Source organism: Pelobates fuscus, chromosome 3 (assembly GCF_036172605.1).
Source record: "Pelobates fuscus isolate aPelFus1 chromosome 3, aPelFus1.pri, whole genome shotgun sequence".
In the NCBI taxonomy this organism is placed as follows: Eukaryota; Metazoa; Chordata; class Amphibia; order Anura; family Pelobatidae; genus Pelobates; species Pelobates fuscus.
In genome coordinates this window covers 154,230,061-154,254,369 of record NC_086319.1, presented here as the reverse complement: position 1 = coordinate 154,254,369, position 24,309 = coordinate 154,230,061, and positions in this window count along the sequence as shown.

Here is a 24,309-nt window from a genome sequence, read left to right as displayed (position 1 = left end):
GTCACAATACTGTCCCTTGTGGCCACAGTGAGATCACTTCTCTGTTCCAATGCACACAAAATGTTCCCCACTCTTCCCTAGCTTCCTCGTGCCTCATTCTGAAATCATATATGACATGGAATCCTGCCATTAGTTTCCAATCACAACCCTGTGTAGGGTATATATACACCCTGGTTGTCCTTGTTGCCTTGTCCTGTCATATAGTTACATAGTTATATAGCTGAAAAGAGACTTGCTCAGGTTCAGCCTTCCTCACATATGATTTTGCTGTTGATCCAAAAGAAGGCAAAAATCCCCATTTAAAGCGCTTCCAATTTTGCAACAAACTAGGAAAAAACTCCTTTTTGACCCCAAAATGGCAGTCAGATATCTCCTTGGGCCAAACAGCTATTAACCCACTAATTAAAAATTATATCCCTGTTTGTTATGTTTTTGCAGGTATTTATCCAATTGCTGTTTAAACATCTGTTTGGAATCCCACATCCTTATAGTTCTTACTGTAAAAAAACGTTTTCTTTGCCTTAGACTGAATCTCCTTTCTTCCAGCCTAAATGCGTGACCTTGTGTTCTATGTATAGCCCTGTTTATGAATAGATTTCCAGATAATGGTTTGTACTGGCCCCGAATATATTTGTATAATGTCATCATATCCCCTCTGAGGGGCCGTCAGGGCCGGCTTTAGGCCTTTAGGCGCCCTGTGCGAAAAATATTCACAGCGCCCCTCCATGGTCACATGCCCTCGTCCATCTTGTAAAAAGTGCTAAGCCTCCATTACATAGGTGTTACGTATTAATGTGATTTCTGGGCATATCATGCATATACACGTATATTAATACATTTGTAAATGTTATAGGCGTAATAACACATATAATAATAATAATAATACACCCATATTAATATACATGTATATTTAAATATTACTCTCAGAAATAATGTTAAATTGTACTTATTATGGTACACACAATTTCTGGTATTTTTAACCCCTTAAGGACACATGACATGTGTGACATGTCATGATTCCCTTTTATTCCAGAAGTTTGGTCATATATATATATATATATGGGCTAGAAGAATTCCTCCCACATGTATAGATTTGCATTAGGACTAAAAACAAATTTCTAACAAGAGTGTCCTATCTCCCTGAAGTTGCCATGCCATTATGTTGTGTGTGGAATAGGGATGCAGTGTGTGTAGGGAAAATAGTGTGGTGTGGGATAGGGATGTACTGTGTGTGTGTGTGTGTGTGTGTGTATAGGGGATGTAGTGTGTATGTGTGTAGGTTATGTAGTGTGTGTGTGTAAAGGGGATGTAGTGTGTATGTGTGTAGGAAACAGTGTGTGTGTATAGGGAATGTAGTGGGTATGACTGCAAGTTCCGTAGTGTGTATGTGTAGGGAGCATAGTGTGTCTGTACATTTTGTAGTGTTTGTGAGTTATCTAGTGTGTATGTGTGTAGAGAACATACAGTGTTTACAGGGGGCATTGTGTGTGAGTAGATTATGTAGTGTGTGTGTGTGTGAGTAGATTATGTAGTGTGTGAGTAGATTATGTAGTGTGTGTGTGTGTGTGAGTAGATTATGTAGTGTGTGAGTAGATTATGTAGTGTGTGTGTGTAGATTATGTAGTGTGTATGTGTGTGAGTAGATTATGTAGTGTGTGAGTAGATTATGTAGTGTGTGTGTGTGAGTAGATTATGTAGTGTGTGTGTGTAGATTATGTAGTGTGTGTGTGAGTAAATTATGTAGTGTGAGAGAGTAGATTATGTAGTGTGTGTGTGAGTAGATTATGTAGTGTGTGTGTGAGTAAATTATGTAGTGTGTGAGTGTAGATTATGTAGTGTGTGTGTAAGTAGATTATGTTGTGTGTGTGTGTGTGTGTGAGTAGATTATGTTGTGTGTGAGTAGATTATGTAGTGTGTGAGTAGATTATGTAGTGTGTGAGTAGATCATGTAGTGTGTGAGTAGATCATGTTGTGTGTGAGTAGATTATGTTGTGTGTGAGTAGATTATGTAGTGTGTGTGTGTTATAGAGTGTGTGTAGTTAACACAGTAAGGGTGGGATAGTGATGATTTGTGGGTAGGTGACATAAGGTGACATAAGGCTTTAATATAGGAGGTGGGAGAGCAATTTTAGGTTTTGTTTTCTTAAATTAATTAATGTCTGCCCCCCTCCCTCTTGCATACCTTTGGACTGGGATGGGGAAATACTGATGACCTGGTGGTCCAGCGGTCTCTGGCAGCTCTTGAAGTTCTGCACCTTGCAGAACAGGAGCCCTCCTCTCGCGAGCTCTGCGTTGATAGTATGAGAGCGTTGCCGCGGCAACACTCCGAATGCCGAGCTCGCGAGAGGAGGGCAGAATCAAAGCGCTCACTGCTCGCTCCTCCCCATTATGCAAACAACGGGCCGGTGATGGAGGTCCTCAATATCCTCACCGGCCAATACCAAAGCAGAGCGCACTCTGTAAGGACCGGCCAGGGCGCAATATTTCACCCATAAGGGTGCTCTGAGGTAGGGCAGGACCTGGTTGTGCGAGCTGTGTCGGTTGCCCGGCACCCCTGTTGGCATGGCGCCCTGTGCGGCCGCACAGCTCGCACACCCCTAAGGCCGGCCCTGGGGGCCGTTTCTCTGAACTAAAGCAATTTTTTTTTTTTACTTTTCTTCATAACTAAAATGCTCCATTCCTTTGATCAATTTTGTAGCTAATTTTCTAGTGCCATGATATCCTTCTTTAGAACAGGTGCCCAAAATGGCACAGCATAGTCAAGGTGTGGTCTTACTAGTGATTTATTAAGAGGCAAAATAATATTTACATCCCAAGAATTTATGCCCCTATTTATACATGATAAAAGATTGACATTGCATATTGCTGGCTAACTTGTTTTCTATAACAATTCCCAAATCCTTCTTGTGTGTTGTTATCCCTAATTCCCTACCATTTAGGGTGTAAGTTGCTTGTGCATTCTTTACCTCGAACTGCATAAATTTGCAGTCCTCTTCATTAAATTTCATCTGCCATTTTAGTGCCCAGTCCCCCAATCTATCCAAATCCCTCTGCAGCAAAGCAATATCCTGCTCACATTTTATTACTTTACAAAGTTGTGTGTCATCTGCATACACTAAAACATGGCTTTCAGTGAATATTTCAAGATCATTTATAAATATTATAAATACAAGCGGTCCCAAAACAGAACCCTGAGGGACACCACTTACCACTTTTGTCCAGCTTGAAAATGTACCATTAATGACAACTCGTTGTACTAAATCTTTAAGCCAATGTTCTACCCAAGAACAAGAATATTAATCTAGACCAATTTCTTTTAGTTTGAGCACTAACCTATTGTGAGGAACTGTATGAAATGCCTTGGCACAATCCAAGTAGATGGCATCCACTGCAACACCCTGATCTATACTTCTACTTACTTCTTTGTATAATGCAATTAGGTTAGTTTGCCATGGCATATGTTTCATAAAACCATGCTGATTATTACTAACAAAGTTTTTCACCAATGAATTCCTGAATAATATCCCTTACTTTCCCTTCAAATACTTTCCCAGTCACAGAATTTAAGCTCACATGTCTATCATTTCCAGGAAAAGGATTTTGAATGCTTTTCAAACATAGGAATTACATCTGCCTTGCTCCAATCCTCCGGTACAATTCCTGAAATAAAATAATCTTAAAAGATTAAATACAGAGGTTCGCTTATTTCCCCTCTTAGCTCCTTAAGTATTCTTGGGTGAATAACATCAGGCCCCGTAGCTTTATTTACGTTAACTTTCTTTAACTGCTGTAGCACCTTGTCTTGAGTCATCCAATCACAAGTTATTTGCAATTTTTTTTCAGAAATAATTTGCATATCTCTTGCCATAGGATCCTCATTAATATATACTGAAGAAAAATAGTTATTTAAAATGTCTGCCTTTCCCTGGTCTTCATTAACTAACAGGCCCATCTCTGTTTCCAGTGTAGCTACACTTTCATTTTTTTGTTTTCTTGTTACTCAAATTTGTGTTTATACTGTGTATTGGATTTACTGTGTATTGGAGTTCAGCTTGTTTGACTATTCTTGCCTTCTTTTATTCTGACCTTGCTTGACCAGCAGCAGAACTACCACCAGGGCATCCCATGCACTTAGGTCCACCAGATGGGTATTGTTGAACAGGGGCACAGTCAGGCGCTGTGGCCCTTTACCAGTGTGACCAGGCCCCTTTCACCCCTGTGATACTGGGTATGATATGGATCACAGAGAGATCAGTTTATTGTCTCAAGTCTAAGAATAAGTCTTCTCAAGTGGCAGCCCAGGTTCCTTCCCATGCTGTTTCCTCATCCACTCCTGCCATGCACCTCAATCCTTCACCATATTACAACAGGTCTTTGCAGTGGGTTCCTTAATCAAGTAGGGGTGCATTTTGAGATGCTTCACCAGAACTTTCCTTCTGAACAAGCCAAGATAGCTAAATACATTTTCACAAATTTACTAGACTATTTTATGTATTAGTCTTTGATTGGAATGCTTCTCTTTTGTCCAATAAATGACCAGCTAGTTGTCTCAGCTGGGATGCTCATATAATAGGGGTCACTTAATTCAACATGCAGTGACTGTCAAAAAACTACATCATTCTAAAATTCAAAAACAGTTAGACTCTCAGTTAGTATTGTTAAGTTAGGAAACCTACTCTGAGTAATCTATCTGTAATAGGTGTAGCTATCGTAACATAAAACGTTTAGGTACAATTAGCAGATTTGATGCATACAATATCTCATCATTAAAATATGTAATAACCTATGTGAAATGTAAAACATACTTGGCAAAATATGCTGATATGGCTAAACTATAACATCACATGGCTTGGTTGTTAAAATATTAAAATAATGGAACTCCGAAGTTGCTATTTTTGTTCCCTCTTTCTGGGGGGTACTATATCTTGAGAGATGTACCATCTATATAACACTTTAACTTTTGTTTCCATGTGATTTGTTTATCTAGTGAAGGAGGAATAATTTCTCATGGCTTGCATTTAGTCCTTATTAGGCATACTTTTTCATTTGCCTATGGTTTTCTGAATGTGGTAAACCTGGGAGAATTCTTTTTCAAAATTTCATTGTAACAGATAGAAATTTGCCCCTTTCTATCATGGATTATCTGGCATTTCTTTTGAATGAGGTGGAGGTTTAGACATAGCTGTTGTGTACTCTCCTAGTAAGGTGAGAAGTGCCTTATTTGTAAGTATGTATCATAGTTTTTGTAATTCCAAACATTGTTTTCTGGGGAAGTGCAAAAAAAATGTTCTGGCAGCTATTGCTGTCTAGTAAAACAAAAAACATCTCCATTGGGATGGGGCAGTAGATTATAGAGGGAGGATCTGGAAGGAGGATCAAATAGAGAGAGTATCAATACAAATTAACAGGGCGCTACAGTTACTATATAGTTACCAATTCTGTTTGGAATGCTCTCAAATGCAGAAAAAAGAAAGAACAAATAGTAAAACAGATGTACAATTTACAATTATTAAAATATTAAAACATTTGTGTATCAAGCAATGGCAGAAATATAAATGTGCAACAATCGCAAACAACCAACACCAACTACCTTCACAGCACAAAATCAATAGCAGAAAGTTTGTAAAGTGCAAGTGCAAAAGTGCAAAGTTATTCAAGTAAGAGGTAGTGAATACCTCCTGAGAAACTCCTGAGGAAGTCGGATTGATGAAACGTGTAGAGTAGAGATGTCGCAAACATAAAATTTTCCGTTCGCAAACGGCGAACGCGAATTTCCGCAAATGTTCGCGAACGGGCGAACCGGGCGAACCGCCATAGACTTCAATAGGCAGGCGAATTTTAAAACCCACAGGGACTCTTTCTGGCCACAATAGTGATGGAAAAGTTCTTTCAAGGGGACTAACACCTGGACTGTGGCATGCCGGAGGGGGATCCATGGCAAAACTCCCATGGAAAATTACATAGTTGATGCAGAGTCTGCTTTTAATCCATAAAGGGCATAAATCACCTAACATTCCTAAATTGTTTGGAATAACCTGCTTTAAAACATCAGGTATGATGTTGTATCGATCAGGTAGTGTAAGGGTTACACCCGCTTCACAGTGACAGACCAAACTCCCCGTTTAACGCACCGCAAACAACCGCAAACAGTCCATTTGCACAACCGCAAACTCCCCATTTGCACAAGGTTGGATACCAAGCTAGCCATGTCCCGTTCCTTGTCCTCACTGATGTCATTGAAGGTCTCTTCCTCCACCCAGCCCCGAAAGGTGACAACAAGCCCCCTGGGACGCCTGCTTTGTTTGGTCTTCCAGCTCCTCAAAGCCACCTTCCTCCTCTGACTCCTCTTCTTCAGACTCCTCTCTCTGCATTGCCTCTCTCTGCGTTATTATAAGGTGTGTTAAGTAGTACTATTCCTATCAGTTTAATCCCTGTTACGTCCCCTATCAGGGGTGTAGGAAATTGGCATTCCGTGAAATCTTTGTTTGTCACATATCAGTTTTCTTAACAATCGAATCAAGTATCTTGCAGTTTAACTTATGTTTATTCAAACATAACAATTATCATCCATCTGGTAATAACAAATGTCTTTAACATTCTTTGTCCAATACAGAGAGCAATGTTCCAGTTGTTATCCATTTTTGATGTTAAAGGTATTGGCCACGAATTCTAAACTACAATCAGTTTTATGGGTTTAAAATTCAGTTACAGAGGGGAGTATACATAAGATTGCCTTACTTTAAAATAAGTGGCTATCTTAGAAAAAGGGGTGTGACTTAGCATCATTTGAAATCTATGATTAAAGCCATACGTTATAGTTTTGGCGGTAAGCTACACAAAGGAGTTATATATGCATAGTAAATGAATAGATGCCTTTAGAAATATGAGCCATGGTAATACAGAGGGAGACTGGCTAGCAAAGCTTAGGTCAAAGGTTATTATAAACAGGCCCTTCAACATCACTCTTAAAGTGAACCAGATGTGGTCTCCATTCCTATACAATTAAAGTCTGTAATACTCTATAGGCCAAGGTATGGCTTCTCAATTTCAGTGTTCTTGAAGCAATCCGAATAAAACTTATAATATTTATATCAACACATTAAATACATTTAAAGTACATAAAAATATTTTTCAAGCCCCTCTGTGATGCTTTTATGTAAATATAATGCATCATAATTTACTTATACCAATTATTTATGGGATTTTAATTTTGTTTTCTGATATTGATCTAAGTATCAGTTTTTAACACAGCCTTTTAACACAGCCATTTCCAGTTGTCTGTATTGCTTTTTACACTCCAAGAGGGAGAAGCAAGTCATTTTAACCCTTTCATTTCTGAACTCCTAAGAACAACCTTCTTGTTACAATTACTTTTACATTTTTCACTAATTCATTAATTTACCTTGGGCATTGATTTTACCTAACATTAATAATAACAGTATCATAGTTATTATGCTGTGCAATTGTATCCAGTTTACATTAACTAGAAAACACAATCGGTTTGATTTAGTCCATGAAATATTGTCCTCTCCAATCGAATCCACAAGCACAGTCTCTTTGAAAGTCCATAATGTCCTTTGAAAGTCCAAACAATTTGTCCTTTTATTTAAAATCATACAGGTTTTTGTCCATGTAAAACAGTATTGGTTCTGTAATGAAAAACAGATGGCAGTTTACTATTCTTAGACATTAGTAAATGTCTTATACATTAGTAAATTTCTTATACCTTAGTACATTTCTTTTACATTGATCACTAGACACAAGAATTGATTTATTACACTTTGTACCAATGTTTGCTTTTTAAACCTGTAAAACAGTTTGTTCTAATTTTTATTCTTAGACCAACATAAGGACCATAAGGACCTTCCCAACTTGCTTTTCATAGACCTGGTGTTTTAAATGATTTACCATTGCCTTATAACCTGGCTTAAACATATCTGCATAATTTCCCTGTGTTACTTCTTTATATTTATTTAATTTATTTTTATAGCGCCATCAGATTCCGTTACGCTGTACAACTTTAACACATAGTTTACCATAAGGGGCGACATTTGAAGTAGCAAACTTCAAATCTAACAATAGATGTTCCTGTAATACTTTCAACTATTCAGCATGTTCTGCTGTAACTTTGAATGTACTTGGAACAAAAGGTTCATTAGGGAAAGTGATTACATAGTCCTACATGTCACTAACTCATGAGGTGACACTTGAGTTTGGATTTGCAGGAATAGACATTAATACTCCTGGTAAATATGTTAACCAATTACTCTTATCTTAAAGCATTTTTATTTCTATTTTATTTTATTTATTTTAATTTAGAAATTAATTTATATAGAGTACCATGGTATTTTTGCCAAAGGAACTCTCTGCAATTTTGGTTTCTAGTATTTAGGTCTTGGATTAATTGAACACATATGAGACACTTCTGCAATATATTTATACACTTTTTGTTTTAAATTAGGATGATACAATTTATTTTGCAGGACCTTAGACAGTTGTCCTGTACCCAAATGCCCTGTGTACGATGATTGAATACACTCAGCCCTTGTAATAAGCCACTAGGTACAAATGTTTGTGTTTCATTGTGTTTAACCCTGTACATGCCAGTTTCAGTATCTAGATCCATTCTTTTTATACTGAAAGCTACATCCTTCCATTCTCTATCTGATCTTATAGGGTATTTGTTATTTGTCTTTTACTAACAGTTGCACTCATTACATTTTTCAAGTATTAAAACTCCTCATACAAAGTTTCATTTGATTCCTGATCTACAAGTCTGTTTCACAACAAGTTAAACCTTTATTTTCTGCCTAATTAAACAGATCTGCCAGAATACCTGCATGTTTTAAAGCTTTATCCTGAGAATCTACCATTCCTCTTTTCTCCATATTGGGAGGTGAAGTGTTAAAGCTTTAACTACATAACTGCTGTCACTGATTATATTCACTGGGTCATATATTTCTAGAACTTTCTTTACAGACTCTAACTCCGCTTTCTGAGCAGACATATGGCCTGGCAGTCTATCTTTGCAATTCTTTTGTTTAATCGTCATATATGACATAACCTGTGTGATGTGATCCATCAACATAAAATCTTGTTCCTCCACATACAAACTAGAAATCCCTTGTATTATTTGTTTCTCAAAAGGAGATCTGGATTATATTTCCATTAGCTTTTACTGGTTTCTACCCTGGGTGGTTTATTTTGTAACTGGCTATATACTCCTAACTCAGAACAATTTTGTAACAGTTTTAGATATTTGGGGGGTTTGTAAATTTATCTGTCCAAATCCTGCCATGTGTTGTGTTGCTTCTAAAGCCCATCATACAGCCATGAGCTGTTTTACACAGGAAAACATTCCTCTTTCCACTGGATACATAATTTTAGAAAAATATCCCAGTATTCATAACGATTCATGCTACCTTTGCATTAAACTGCTATTAATGAAGAGACACCTGCATAACATTGAACAATATATGGTACTGTTTCAATGGGAGCAGCTAGCACAGGCGCTTGTGTGAGAGCATCTTTTAACAGATTTAACTCTTTTCAAATTCCCCTGTCCAGATGATATTATCTTTTATATTTTAGCATATTGCATAAGGGTTTTGCTATCCCTGCCATATCATATATAAATTCTCTGCTAACATTTATCAAGCTTAAACATTTCTGTAGATGATACACTGTCATTGGCCTTGGCAATTGCTGCAATGCTTTAACCCTTGCTGTACATGGCGTTTTACATTCTGGATCTATATTAACTCCTAGGAAAGTAAATCTTTCCTTCAAGATCTGCACTTTGAATGTGTTCAGTTTTAACCCATTATCTGCCAGTGTTTGACAAATATCACACAGTATCTGCTCATGCTCTTCCCTTGTTACTGTTTGAACTTAACAGATCATTAACATATTGCAAAATCTTGTTCCCGTACCCCAGGGGTTCCAATACTTGAGCCATTGCTTTATGAAAGTAAGCTGGTGAGGATTGGAAGCCCTGTAGCAACACCTGGAACAGATATTGATGATTTTTAAAGGTAAAAGCATAGCGATACTAGCTATCTGGATTGAATGGTATAGAAAAGAACACATTGACTATATCCAATACAGAAAGTACTTAACATTAGCATCTATTTGCGCCATGATATCTGATGAGATTTACTTATTCACCACATACGTGTCTACAATTAAACCATAAGTGCCATTGGCTTGATTATTAGCCAAATGGTGACTTACATTTGGAATTACCCACTCTCAACACTCCTTGAGATACCAATGCTTTTATCACCTGATTCACACCTTCTTATTATTCTTTGGGATCTTATATTGTTTAACTGCAGGGGGTCTAGAACTACAATTACAACTTGCAAATTCACTATCCCACAATCTTGTTTAGACTTAGAGCACACTGTGGGGTATTTAGTTTTAAGATATGGTACAACCTCATCATCTTGTTGTATAGAAGGTGACACTTCACTCTGTTTTACAGTTATATCATGACTAAACTATCTTAAATTATTAGGTTTAAGCACTCAACCTGTTTTGCTCTCACCTAAAGCTTGCCATAAAACCAAATTTAATAAATCCAAATACAACTTTTTTTCATTGATAACATCCATTCCCATAATAATAGTACAGTGGGAGGAGAGGTGCAACTATAAATCACCAAAAGATTTTTCCTCCTTCAAACTCAACTTCATTATCAGTGGATAGAATTGCATGTGCATGTTTTCCATTAAAAACTTAGAAGGGATTTGTTGATATGCTTAAATTTTTAAAGGCAAGCGTGTTTTATTAGAGTCATTCCTGCTCCTGTTTCTAATAAAACTCTGTTATTTTTCCCTCTAGTCTTCCATAAATATTTGGTCGCCCATCTTCACTTCGTTATCAGCAAGATAGATCTGATAATAGCTAGGGGTTACACATCCCTATTTATTGGTGGGTTTAGGCAGATTTCACTTGCTGAATTTCAATGGCATTTAACATCAGTATACACTCTTCACATGAATTTGATATGTGAGGGGGGGTTGGTTGAAGATGTATGCTCTGTTTTTACAGCTGCCACTCTCTGTAGATTCTTATGGTCTGGGAAATTCAATTTTCTTTCCCTTTCACTGGGTAAGTTTTTTCTTCATATTTAGGACAATATCTCCTAACATGACCTTATTGGTTGCAATTATAGCATACCATAGAATTACTCTAATAAAACCCTATAATATCTATCTTGGGGTGTGGCCGAATAGTTTTAGTACCCTGGTAATTTTGTTAATTTTGTGGTCTTTCCTTAAACCTCACTCTAAAATTACCATATTCAATTAATAACCTAATTTCTCATTCTACCTTCTTCACTAGACACATTTTTAACCCCTTAAGGACACATGACATGTGTAACATGTCATGATTCCCTTTTATTCCAGAAGTTTGGTCCTTAAGGGGTTAATAGGGGCCAGTCCTGCTGAAGTATCCCTAGACAAAAGTGTGTCTGTGCAACATTGTAGTTATTCCTGTGTTTTTCCTTTTTAACAATTGCAAGGATTTCATAATTTCCATAGCAGCAAAATCTCTTAATCTAGCTCATTTGGTTACCCTGATATTCTAGAGACATATTCACTAACACTCTGCCTGTGTTACTCTTTAGACATAGTAAACTGTTTTGTGTCAGTAATCAAATTCCATGCCTTATTCCTTAAATTAGCACAAACATGTATATCATAATTTTCTCCATTTAAATTAATCAAAAATAGAAAATTCTAAACTATTCAAACCAGTTGCACACTGTACAACCATTAGCAATATATTTGGAAACAATCCCTGCAACTAAACTCTGGGCTTTTCACATTCCTTATCCTCCAACACATCAATGAGTTAATTTTTAACCCCTTTACTTAATGAGGCTGGCAGCCAGATCAAACGACATCTGGTGGCTACCACATCACTAAATTTTTATTTTATTCATTTCACCTTCAAAAACCCTCATATTGTAAAAAGGTCCTTTCTGCTCATCATATTTAGACACATTTTTAATCAATCTGGCTAATCTGAGAGTATCCATCTGACCCTTTTCCTTGCACAATTTCCCAATTTTCCTATATCTTTTCTTCTCTTCTGCCCTTTTCACACAACTTCTACTTTAATCCAAATCTTTCAGATTTTTCCACAAAATATCTGTAACATTCCCCAGACTAACAATTTTTGCAAATTGTCAAAATTAGTAACAACGTCTAATATTGGACATGTGAGACATTGTTTTATGGGTTCTATTTAACAGATCAGTCTGATTCTTAAGCATTTCTTTCATTATATTAAAATCTTAATTTCCTTGACATTACTTAATCCTTTCAACAACTGCCGAGAGTCTGAGTTTTTGTTTCAACTAATGTTGCATCCAATGCACTCTCAAAAGAGAGCCATGGGGGGCGATTTCCTTCTTTTAACACTTTTAAGGAGATTTACAGTTTAGCTAGAGGCTAGGTAAATTACTAGACCTTGCAACAACACATATATTTTTCAATTGTTTTTAACAACACATTTCTTTTTTGTTTCGATGTATTACAAACATAACAATTACTGGTCTTTTTAAGTTGACACCATTCCTTTATAGAATCATTAGTTTCCAGAAAGCCTTTTGCCAGTAATGCAACTTTTTCTTTCCCTTTTAACCACATTGCTTTGCTCAATACCTGTTAATCTGTCTAACCATTTCAATACACAATAGCGTTTTCAGGATTAACTCTTTTACAGACAGATCCTGTTACATTTGACAGCAGTCTTTTGCTGCCAATCCATAATTAACTAAACAGTTAATACAATTTGTTACATATGAGCAACTTCTACAGACATTTTAAAGACACATACCCTTGAAGTATTTGATTTCCACAGGTGTGCGCATCATCTGATGGAAGAATACTTTTTGGAATATGTAGTTATTTCTTGAGAATCCTCCGAAATGCCATCTTCGATCTGCAATTCGTCATAACATTTATTTCTTCATAAATAAAGTATGGATAAAAGGATACAGATTGTCCTCTCAATTATTATCGTCATATTCTTCCGTCAGTACTGAGCATATTTCCACGTTCGAACGATTTTTCACCCTGCGCAACTCTATTTTCGCATAGTAAAGCTGAATGTTTAAATAAAGGATTTTTGGGATGCCATCCTGCTGTATCAGTCACTTGTGTTTCTCCTGTTTCAAGCCGGGTACTAAAGCTTTTTTCTTCAGGGAACAATTTCAACTTTTCTTCAGTGAGTTTCTTGTCTTCTTATTGTAATCTTCTTGTAGCTTGTAGCAGTCATAATTCAGGCTTAAATCAAAAGTTTGCTGTTGGTGCCCGCATTCTCCACCATTAAATGTAGGAAATTGGCATTCCGTGAAATCTTTGTTTGTCACATATCAGTTTTCTTAACAATCGAATCAAGTATCTTGCAGTTTAACTTGTGTTTATTCAAACATAACAATTATCATCCATCTGGTAATAACCAATGTCTTTAACATTCTTTGTCCAATACAGAGAGCAATGTTCCAGTTGTTATCCATTTTTGATGTTAAAGGTATTGGCCACGAATTCTAAACTACAATCAGTTTTATGGGTTTAAAATTCAGTTACAGAGGGGAGTATACATAAGATTGCCTTACTTTAAAATAAGTGGCTATCTTAGAAAAAGGGGTGTGACTTAGCATCATTTGAAATCTATGATTAAAGCCATACGTTATAGTTTTGGCGGTAAGCTACACAAAGGAGTTATATATGCATAGTAAATGAATAGATGCCTTTAGAAATATGAGCCATGGTAATACAGAGGGAGACTGGCTAGCAAAGCTTAGGTCAAAGGTTATTATAAACAGGCCCTTCAACATCACTCTTAAAGTGAACCAGATGTGGTCTCCATTCCTATACAATGAAAGTCTGTAATTCTCTATAGGCCAAGGTATGGCTTCTCAATTTCAGTGTTCTTGAAGCAATCCGAATAAAACTTATAATATTTATATCAACACATTAAATACATTTAAAGTACATAAAAATATTTTTCAAGGGGACTTGTATATGGCATCGATTTTAGGAACCGGGAGATGGAAAAAGATGCTTGGTCGGTCCTCCTACTTCAAATTTGGGGCACTGCGCGTGCAATCTAATGTGCCACCAGATAGGAGTGGTGTGTTAAGTAGTACTATTCTTATCAGTTTAATCCCTTTTCCGTCCCCCTCATCAGGCCTTTTTCAGTTGAATGTATCGCCCTTCGGGATCCATCCCTCATTCATCTTAATAAAGGTAATCTAGACTTTTTTGACCTAGGCGACTTCTCTTCTCAGTGTCAATACCTCCTGCTGCACTGAAGGTCCTTTCTGACAGGACACTTGAAGCGGGGCAGGCCAGAAGTTCTATCGCAAATTGGGATAGCTCAGGCCACAGGTCAAGCCTGCACACCCAGTAGTCAAGGGGTTCATCGCTCCTCAGAGTGTCGATATCTGCAGTTAAGGCGAGGTAGTCTGCTACCTGTCGGTCGAGTCGTTCTCTGAGGGTGGACCCCGATGGGCTGTGGCGATGCGTAGGACTTAAAAAGCTCCACATGTCCTCAATCAACAACACGTCTGTAAAGAGGCCTGTCCTTGCCGGCGTGGTCCTGGGAGAAGGAGGATTACTTTCACCTCTTCCCCTGTTAGATTCCCGTTGTGCTGTGACATCACCCTTATACGCTGTGTAAAGCATACTTTTTAATTTATTTTGGAACTGCTGCATCCTTTCTTTTCCGACTTGCTGTAATTCGGTAACATTTCAGGCACTTTCTGTTTATACCGGTTCCGGTTTCATGCTGGAACGCACGCGTCATACCGGAAGTGACGCGGCACTCGCGTCATACCGGAAATGACACGGTACTTGCGTCAAGCCGGAAATGATCGCAGCATCACAGTTGGAGAAAGGAGTGTAGTAATCTGACGCCTTGGAACGCACGCATCATCAGTGAATGGTGTGCGTAGCGTTCCGAGCGTCTCACGCCCTAATAGCCAATAGCAGAGGAGTGTGGGCACATCATAATGCAAATATGGCGCGGCGGCCATATTTGATGAGGGCAACATCCAGTATTCAACTAAATACAGCAAAATGATGAGAATATGTTCTTAAGTAACCATAAGTGATTAATAACAATTGCACAAATAGTATATACATAGAGAAGGAGAGCTATCTCTACAGATTATACATAGACAAATGCTAAAAAAAGGGAAACACACTTTGAGTATATGTGATAGATAAAATCTGAAAATAGCCTGCAGCAATAATAAATAAATAAATAAATAAATATGTGCAAAATACAGTATACAGTATTCAACTAAATACAGCACAATGATGAAAATATATTCTAAGTAATCATAAGCAATTATTAACAATTGCACAAATAGTATATACATAAAGAAGGAGAGCTATCTCTACAGATTATACATAGACAAATGCTAAAAAAAAGGGAAACACACTTTGAGTATATGTATAGATAAAATCTGAAAATAGCCTGCAGCAATAATAAATAAATAAATAGATATGTGCAAAATGAAAGGGGAATTGTCACCCCTATGGGACAATTTTTAATATCTGATCAGAAGAAGATGACTTATGTAGATAATTGACATCATTATCTGAATAATTAGCGGCTCAAAGATATGGATGATAAAAAATATAAAGAAACATCAGGAAATATGTAAACCAAAAAATATAAAAAATATCAGGAAATATGTGAACCAGATATGTGTCCATATTGGGGCATATTATAAAAAAGATGGATAGAAATATTGGAAAAAAGGGGCTTAAAAAAATATATATAGTAGGATAATACACAGCATAAAAATACATAATAAAAGTTTGGAATTAAAAATGTATAAAAAATTAAATAAATCAAAATCAGCGTTTAACCCCTTGGGGTGTAAGGTATCCAATTGATATACCCATTGCATTTCAGTTTGTCCAATCTTTTTTATAACATCTCCCCCTCTCCAGTGGTTCTTAACTATTTTAATCCCAATAAACGTAAGGTGTTTAGGATCATTGTTATGTATGCAAAAGTGCGCTGGTATGGAATGGTTCTGTAACCCTTTTTCTATATTTCTGCAATGTTCTGCAATTCTAGTTTTTAGTGGCCTGATCGTTCTACCTACATATTGGAGGCCACACGAACATTCCAATAGATAGATTACATTTTTGCTGTTGCACGTGATGACCTCTTTTATATTATATATTTTATTAGTATTATTTGATTTAAAATCGGTAATAATTCTTTTAGCAGTTTTTTGTTTTCCTACATGCCATGCAACAGTTGCATTTATAAAAACCTTTCTTGTCCATAAAATTATAAATTTTATTGGGGCTATTTTTTGTAAAATTTTTTGTTAAGTGCATTTTAAGGTTAGGAGCTCCTCTGAATATTACTTTTGGTTTGTCAGGGATTAATTTTCCTAATATTTCATCTTCCTTTAATAAGTGCCAGTGTTTAGTTAAAATTTTCTTCAATTGCCTATTTTTAATGTTGTAATCTAATACAATTGGTAAGGTAAAATCACGATTGTTTTGATTGACTGAAGTTTTAACCTTATGTATAAGTTGATTTCTATTAATAGTAATGGTTTGATTAATAGTTGAGTCAATATTATTAGCATTATAGCCCTTTTGTATGAAACTTGTCTTTAATGTGTTCGCTTGCTTTAAAAACACGGATTTCTCTGAGCAGTTTCTTTTAAGGTGCATCATTTGGCTTTTAGGTATGCTGTCTAACCATATTTTGTTGTGGCAGCTATCTGTACTTATATAGTTATTAACGCTTACTTCTTTAAAATGTGTTTTTGTTTGTATTTGGTTATTCTCGATATATATGTTTAAATCTAAATAAGTCACCATAGTGTCGCTAAAATCTGCTGTTAAAACTATACCTTCTTCGTTGTTGTTTAAAAAAGAAATAAAATCCTTTGCCGAACCAATAGACCCCTTCCAAATTGACAGGAGGTCGTCTATATAGCGGGAATAGGATACCAGGCTTTCCACCCAGTCATGCCCCCTCCAGACGGACCGATCTTCCCATTCCGCCATATAGAGGTTGGCATAACTGGATGCAAACCTGGTACCCATTGCTGTCCCAGTCTTCTGTAGAAAAAAACTCTCTCTAAACCAAAAATAATTATGTTTTAAAAACTGAAATGCAATGGGTATATCAATTGGATACCTTACACCCCAAGGGGTTAAACGCTGATTTTGATTTATTTAATTTTTTATAAATTTTTAATTCCAAACTTTTATTATGTATTTTTATGCTGTGTATTATCCTACTATATATACTTTTTTAAGCCCCTTTTTTCCAATATTTCTATCCATCTTTTTTATAATATGCCCCAATATGAACACATATCTGGTTCACATATTTCCTGATATTTTTTATATTTTTTGGTTTACATATTTCCTGATGTTTCTTTATATTTTTTTATCATCCATATCTTTGAGCCGCTAATTATTCAGATAATGATGTCAATTATCTACATAAGTCATCTTCTTCTGATCAGATATTAAAAATTGTCCCATGGGGTGACAATTCCCCTTTCATTTTGCACATATCTATTTATTTATTTATTATTGCTGCAGGCTATTTTCAGATTTTATCTATACATATACTCAAAGTGTGTTTCCCTTTTTTTTTAGCATTTGTCTATGTATAATCTGTAGAGATAGCTCTCCTTCTTTATGTATATACTATTTGTGCAATTGTTAATAATTGCTTATGATTACTTAGAATATATTTTCATCATTGTGCTGTATTTAGTTGAATACTGTATACTGTATTTTGCACATATTTATTTATTTATTTATTATTGCTGCAGGCTATTTTCAGATTTTATCTATCACATATACTCAAAGTGTGTTTCCCTTTTTTTAGCATTTGTCTATGTATAATCTGTAGAGATAGCTCTCCTTCTCTATGTATATACTATTTGTGCAATTGTTATTAATCACTTATGGTTACTTAAGAACATATTCTCATCATTTTTTTCATTATGATGTGCCCACACTCCTCTGCTATTGGCTATTAGGGTGTGAGGCGCTCGGAACGCTACGCACACCATTCACTGATGATGCGTGCGTTCCAAGGCGTCAGATTACTACACTCCTTTCTCCAACTGTGATGCTGCGATCATTTCTGATATGACGCGAGTACCGCGTCATTTCCGGTATGACGCGAGTGCCGCGTCACTTCCGGTATGACGCGTGCGTTCCAGCATGAAACCGGAACCAGGAAATCAACACACCAGGACACAATCTTTCTCATCAATGAGGATATATAAACAGACTTTTTGGACACTATACCACACTTCTGAAGAAGCCTATCAGGCGAAACGCGTTAAGTGGACTTTATATTTTATATTTATATTTTACCATCTATTATTTTGTTTGTTTATATTAAAGTATACTTTTATAGTTACTTTTTATATCCATTATATTTTTTTTATCATTTCCTGGTATCCTGTATATCCTTGGTGGGGATTATACCACCTAAGCTGTTTATACTAGAGCAGGTCACATGCTCTAGAAAGTGTAAGTACAATACTACTTATTACCTTTTATAATATTTGTACTTACTTCACCATATTGCTGCTATTTTTCTTTTATACTACCTAAGCATACTGCACTTTGGAAACATCCGTGGCGACTACTACAAATCCAAAGACGGGGATTGTACCATCCAAGCGCTTCACAGCAGAGCTCTGTTATAGCTCATCTCAATGTGAGTGGACCACATATAGCTACTAATTGCTTGTCCTTAAGATAAACTTACTGTATTGCACTATTATCTTTTTAATTCTTTTTCCGAGGTTACGATTAATCTGAAAATTCAAAGACCCATGTATGTATTCTTTACATATATAAACCACTAGGCGCGGTATACGCCTCCTTTCTTGTTTTCCTATTACTCACTCACAAGGTTGGGGAATCCTTGTTTTGTATACTCTTCGACTGATCACTATAGTGAGCGCCTATTAGTTTTCATTTCTCCCACTGTCCCCTGAGTGCTTCCTCTTCAGCTCCCTCGCGCACCGCAATGATACCGGAGCCGGAAGATGACGTCATCTTCCGGCGCCGGTATCAGTATGCGGCGCGCGAGGGAGCTGAAGAGGAAGCACTCAGGGGAGAGTGCTCCCTCGCGCGCCCGCCTGCTTGCCTGCCCGCCGGGTGACCGGCCCCCCAGGAGCCCAGCAGCACCACTGGACCCCAGGGAATCCCCCCAGCACTCCAAAAGGTAAGGAGGCTGGGGGGATTAAATAAATAAAAAAAATGTGTTAGTGTGTGTGTGTGTGTTACTGTGAGTGTTAGTGTTAGTGTGTGTTTTACTGTGAGTGTTAGTGTGTGTGTTAGTGTGTGTGTTAGTGTTAGTGTGTGTGTTACTGTGGGTGTTAGTGTGTGTTTTACTGTGAGTGTTAGTGTGTGTGTTAGTGTGTGTGTTAGTGTTACTGTGAGTGTTAGTGTGTGTGTGTTAGTGTTACTGTGAGTGTTAGTGTGTGTGTTAGTGTTAGTGTGTGTGCTAGTGTTACTGTGAGTGTTAGTGTGTGTGTTAGTGTTAGTGTGTGTGTTACTGTGAGTGTTAGTGTGTGTGTTAGTGTGTGTTAGTGTTAGTGTGTGTGTTAGTGTTACTGTGAGTGTTACTGTGAGTGTTAGTGTGTGTGTTAGTGTTACTGTGAGTGTTAGTGTGTGTTAGTGTTACTGTGAGTGTTAGTGTGTGTTAGTGTTACTGTGAGTGTTAGTGTGTGTGTTAGTGTTACTGTGAGTGTTAGTGTGTGTTAGTGTTACTGTGAGTGTTAGTGTGTGTGTGTGTGTGTAAGTGTTAGTGTGTGTGTTACTGTGAGTGTTAGTGTGTGTGTTAGTGTGTGTTAGTGTTAGTGTGTGTGTTAGTGTTACTGTGAGTGTTACTGTGAGTGTTACTGTGAGTGTTAGTGTGTGTGTTAGTGCTACTGTGAGTGTTAGTGTGTGTTAGTGTTACTGTGAGTGTTAGTGTGTGTTAGTGTTACTGTGAGTGTTAGTGTGTGTGTGTTAGTGTTACTGTGAGTGTTAGTGTGTGTTAGTGTTACTGTGAGTGTTAGTGTGTGTGTTAGTGTTAGTGTGTGTGTTACTGTGAGTGTTAGTGTGTGTTTTACTGTGAGTGTTAGTGTGTGTTTAACTGTGAGTGTTAGTGTGTGTTAGTGTTAGTGTGTGTGTTAGTGTGTGTGTTAGTGTTACTGTGAGTGTTAGTGTGTGTGTTAGTGTTACTGTGAGTGTTAGTGTGTGTGTTAGTGCTACTGTGAGTGTTAGTGTGAGTGTCAGTGAGTGTGTCTGTTGAGTGTGTCTGCTAGTGAATGTGTTTGTATTAGTGAGTCTGTTTGATGTCTGTTAGTGAGTGTATGTTTTGTAAGTGAGTGTGTATGTATGTCTGTCGCTGAGTGTGTCTCTGTCAGTAGATGTGTGTGTCTGTTAGCTAGTGTGTATGCGTGTGTTAGCTAGTGTGTATGCGTCTGTTCGTGAGAGTGTGTATGTGCGTGTCTTCAGCACTTACCTTTCTCCAGCGCCGGACTCCCTTGGCGCTGGGGATCCCTCCGCCTCTCTGCTCCGAATGCGCATGCACAGCAAGAGCCATGCGCGCATTCAAACCGCCCATAGGAAAGCATTACTCAATGCTTTTCTATGGACGTTCAGTGTCTGAGAATAGCGGAAGCTCCTTTAGCGGCTGTCACTAGAGGCTGGATTAACCCTCAGTGAAACACAGCAGTTTCTCTGAAACTGCTATGCTTTCAGCTGCAGGGTTAAAATTAGAGGGACCTGACACCCAGACCACTTCATTGAGCTGATGTGATCTGGGTGTCTGTAGTGGTCCTTTAAGTGTGTGTGCATCTGCATGCACTGGTGTACATACCGCGGTCGCAGGGGTCGCAGCCCTGCAACCCCTGCGACCAGGTGCCCGCCACCATGTGTTGCGGCCCCGGCCCGCGCAGAGTAAGCGTGCGGGGGGGGGGGGCCCACGGATCAATTTTCGCACCGGGGCCCCATAGGTCATGTGTACGCCACTGATTCAACCCCTGGGGTTTTAAGGTCCCGAGGTTGAATATCCACTTCATCTCACTCTGTTCTAGTGTTTTAAGAAAATCCCCTCCTCTCCAATTCCCTTTAACTCTCTGTATCCCAATAAACTTAAGGAGTGCGGGGTCGCTGTTGTGTGTGGTAGAGAAATGATGGGATACACTATGTCCCTCAAATTTCTTCTTAATATTCCTGGTGTGTTCCTCTATCCTGATGTGTAATTTACGTTTAGTGCGGCCCACATACTTAAGGCCGCATGGGCATTCCAACAGATATACTATATTGTTGGAGTGACAAGTAATGAGGTTCTTAAATTTTGTGATGTGTCTTTTTTTGTTATTCGTGTTTCTACATGCTAAGCATGTGCCGCATCCATAGAAACCTTTTTCTTTGTCCAGAAAGGTAATGGGTTTGGATTTTTTGAAGTGGTTTTTTTACCAGGAGTCTATTTAGACTGGCCAGTCCCCTAAATATTACTCTGGGTTTAGGTGGTAGAATATGTGTTAGAGTATCATCCTGGAACAACAAAGGAGTCCCATAGAACAGGAACAGTGTAGTGTGTCCTGAGAGTATCCAATAATAGGGGATAACCCTATATGTATGAATTAACAAAAAAAGAACCCGGGGGAACCCTTGGACAAAGTGTCCAGGATCCCCAGATAGGATATCTCAGTGTAAACTGATACTGCTAAAAAAACATATTTTATTAGTACATACTAGACATAAACAAAAAGAAATACACACAAACAAAATCCCAAAATAAGGGGAAAAAAATTTGTAGAAAATGAGATCTTACTAAGAAGGGGACCCACAATGAAAATGGGATAAGACAATGCTAGTTGCTCATAAATAGCAACTCTAATGCAGATACTAAGCCCTAATCTTGGATATGTGAAAGCCAAGAAGGGACTCAAAGGGTTAACCCCTCAGAGAAATTAAAGCAGCCTAAAACCCCATTAATAACCTAGTACAACATCTAGCAGCAGAGTATAGATATAGAGATACATGCCAATAGGCAGATAATAAGGAAAGGAAGTCTCTCTGGTAAAGTAATATAACTGAGTCAATTATGCCTAAAATTGTATTCCCCAGAGTAGTCTCCCTGCATTTCCCAGAATAAGCTCACTGCTAGTACTTTCTACTGCTAAAGTGACTAAAAATAAGTCCGGGTCCTTCCTAGCTCACATAGAAATAAATCATAGCTGGAAATTCCCCATTGAAATAATAACACCTAAAATAAAGTGGAAAAAATAACGTGAAGTGATTTCAAATTCATCTAATGCCTAACGCGTTTCGGCGCTTAACATAGCGCCTTTCTCAAAGGCTATCAACAAGGACGCTTACCTGAGCGCGTCTTTATACCATTCAAACTGAATTCAAAAGCCAATCCGATCGTAGATGGGAGGCGTTTACATCATACGCCCCCAACGGATTGGATTGGAAGATGCTTATGGTCCATCATGTATTAGGCAGCCTATCCGCAAAGAGTGGGCGGGGCTTAATGCCGAAATCGCAGAGAAAGCGTTTATTTTGTTGCTATTAGCAACTTTGATACCCTAATATTATGTGCAAGCACATAAAGAACCCTTGCACTACTGGGACACACGGGATACTAAAGAATTAGAGAGCTTATAATTGTAATGGTCACTTATTGACAATATGGATCACAACTGTAGATAACTGAATTTGTTTATTAAATTGTTATAATTGAAATAAAGTAAAATTCAAGTTGAGCTGTCTCTTTAATTCCTTGTCAGAAAATTAAGCAGCAGCAGGATTTGCAGAGAAGATTAGGTTGAGGCAATTATTAGTCTGAACAGAGATGAGATTCCAATGTGGAATTGTTAAATGGCAGCAGAACAATTAGTTAGGATGAAGCAAAAGAAGGTAAGCAGAGATGCAGGATATCAATACTCCTGTTTAGGCAGAAGAGTTCTACTTAGCTTTGTAGGGGTGGTAATCCGGTTTGATGTGAGATGTTTCTCAGAGAGGATTAAGGTTGCTGCAGACAAAAGAGTATCCAAAGGCAAGTCCGTGGTCGAGGAGAGGAGAAGGCAGGTAAACGATAACAGTCCGGGTCCGATACACAGTAGAGGTAAACACAGATACACTTAGCTTGAAGTTTTCGCGGGAGGCTTTCAAATTGATCCAGCACTGAGGTGTTGCCGCGGTCTCCCTTTGTATCCTGGGAGTAACCGCGTCAGAGGAGGGGGAGTGGCCGCGCTCCGTCTACCCGGAAGTCCCCGGAGTACGGATGCCGGAAGGTCTGACAATAATACATACAGCTCAGCGAATGAACAGTTAACAACAGTGTGTACAGCATAGGAAAATACTCTTATATTACTTAGTAACCCGGTGTTATGGCAATTTCGTATGCTATTTTATTGACTAGAAGGGTACTAGAGTGTTTAAGAGTGTAAAATCGAATAGGCTACCAGCCTATAACAGATGGGCATATTAAAGAAAAGACAGAGACTAGCCATAAAGTCTCATGTCTTAAAGAACCAGCATTAGATGGACCAGTTTGTAGGTATATATGCATAGAACTCGCCAGGTTTCATCATGAATAGTTGTCCTCGTGCGTTCATGAATAGGATGTAGTATTAAAAGGTATAAAAATGGCAACAGCATATATATCACGAATATATACTCATAGGATGATATTATCTGGTCTAGGGTATAAAGGGGGTGAACGTAAAGCCTTCATTCAGGCCATTCGGAGAGAGAGTGTCCAGTTTATGAATCCATAGACATTCTCTTCTTTTTAGAATGAGATCCAAATCACCACCCCTTTTACCCATCTGTACCTTTTCAACAACGACAAATTTGAAGCATCTTGGTGTATCGCTATGGTGTAACCTAGCGTGCCTTGCAACAGGGGTGTCTCTATCAGAAGTAACCGAATGGATGTGTTCCATAATGCGTCTTTTTAAGGGGCGTATTGTTTTCCCTACATATTTTAATCCGCATTTACAGGTAAGAAGATAAACAACACCTGTAGAATTACAGTTAAAAAACTGTTTAATAGGGAATCTCAGCGTACCAGAGGAATCAGTCACAACTTTCGAATCTCTGTCTATGTAGCGACATGCTACACATCGTCCACATTGATAGGTCCCTTGCACATTGATCCAGCTCTTTTTGTTACTATTGGGTTTAGACAAATGACTCGGCACCAGCAGGTCTTTCAGATTTTTTCCTCTTTTGGCAGTTATAGAGGCACGTAGGGGGACTACAT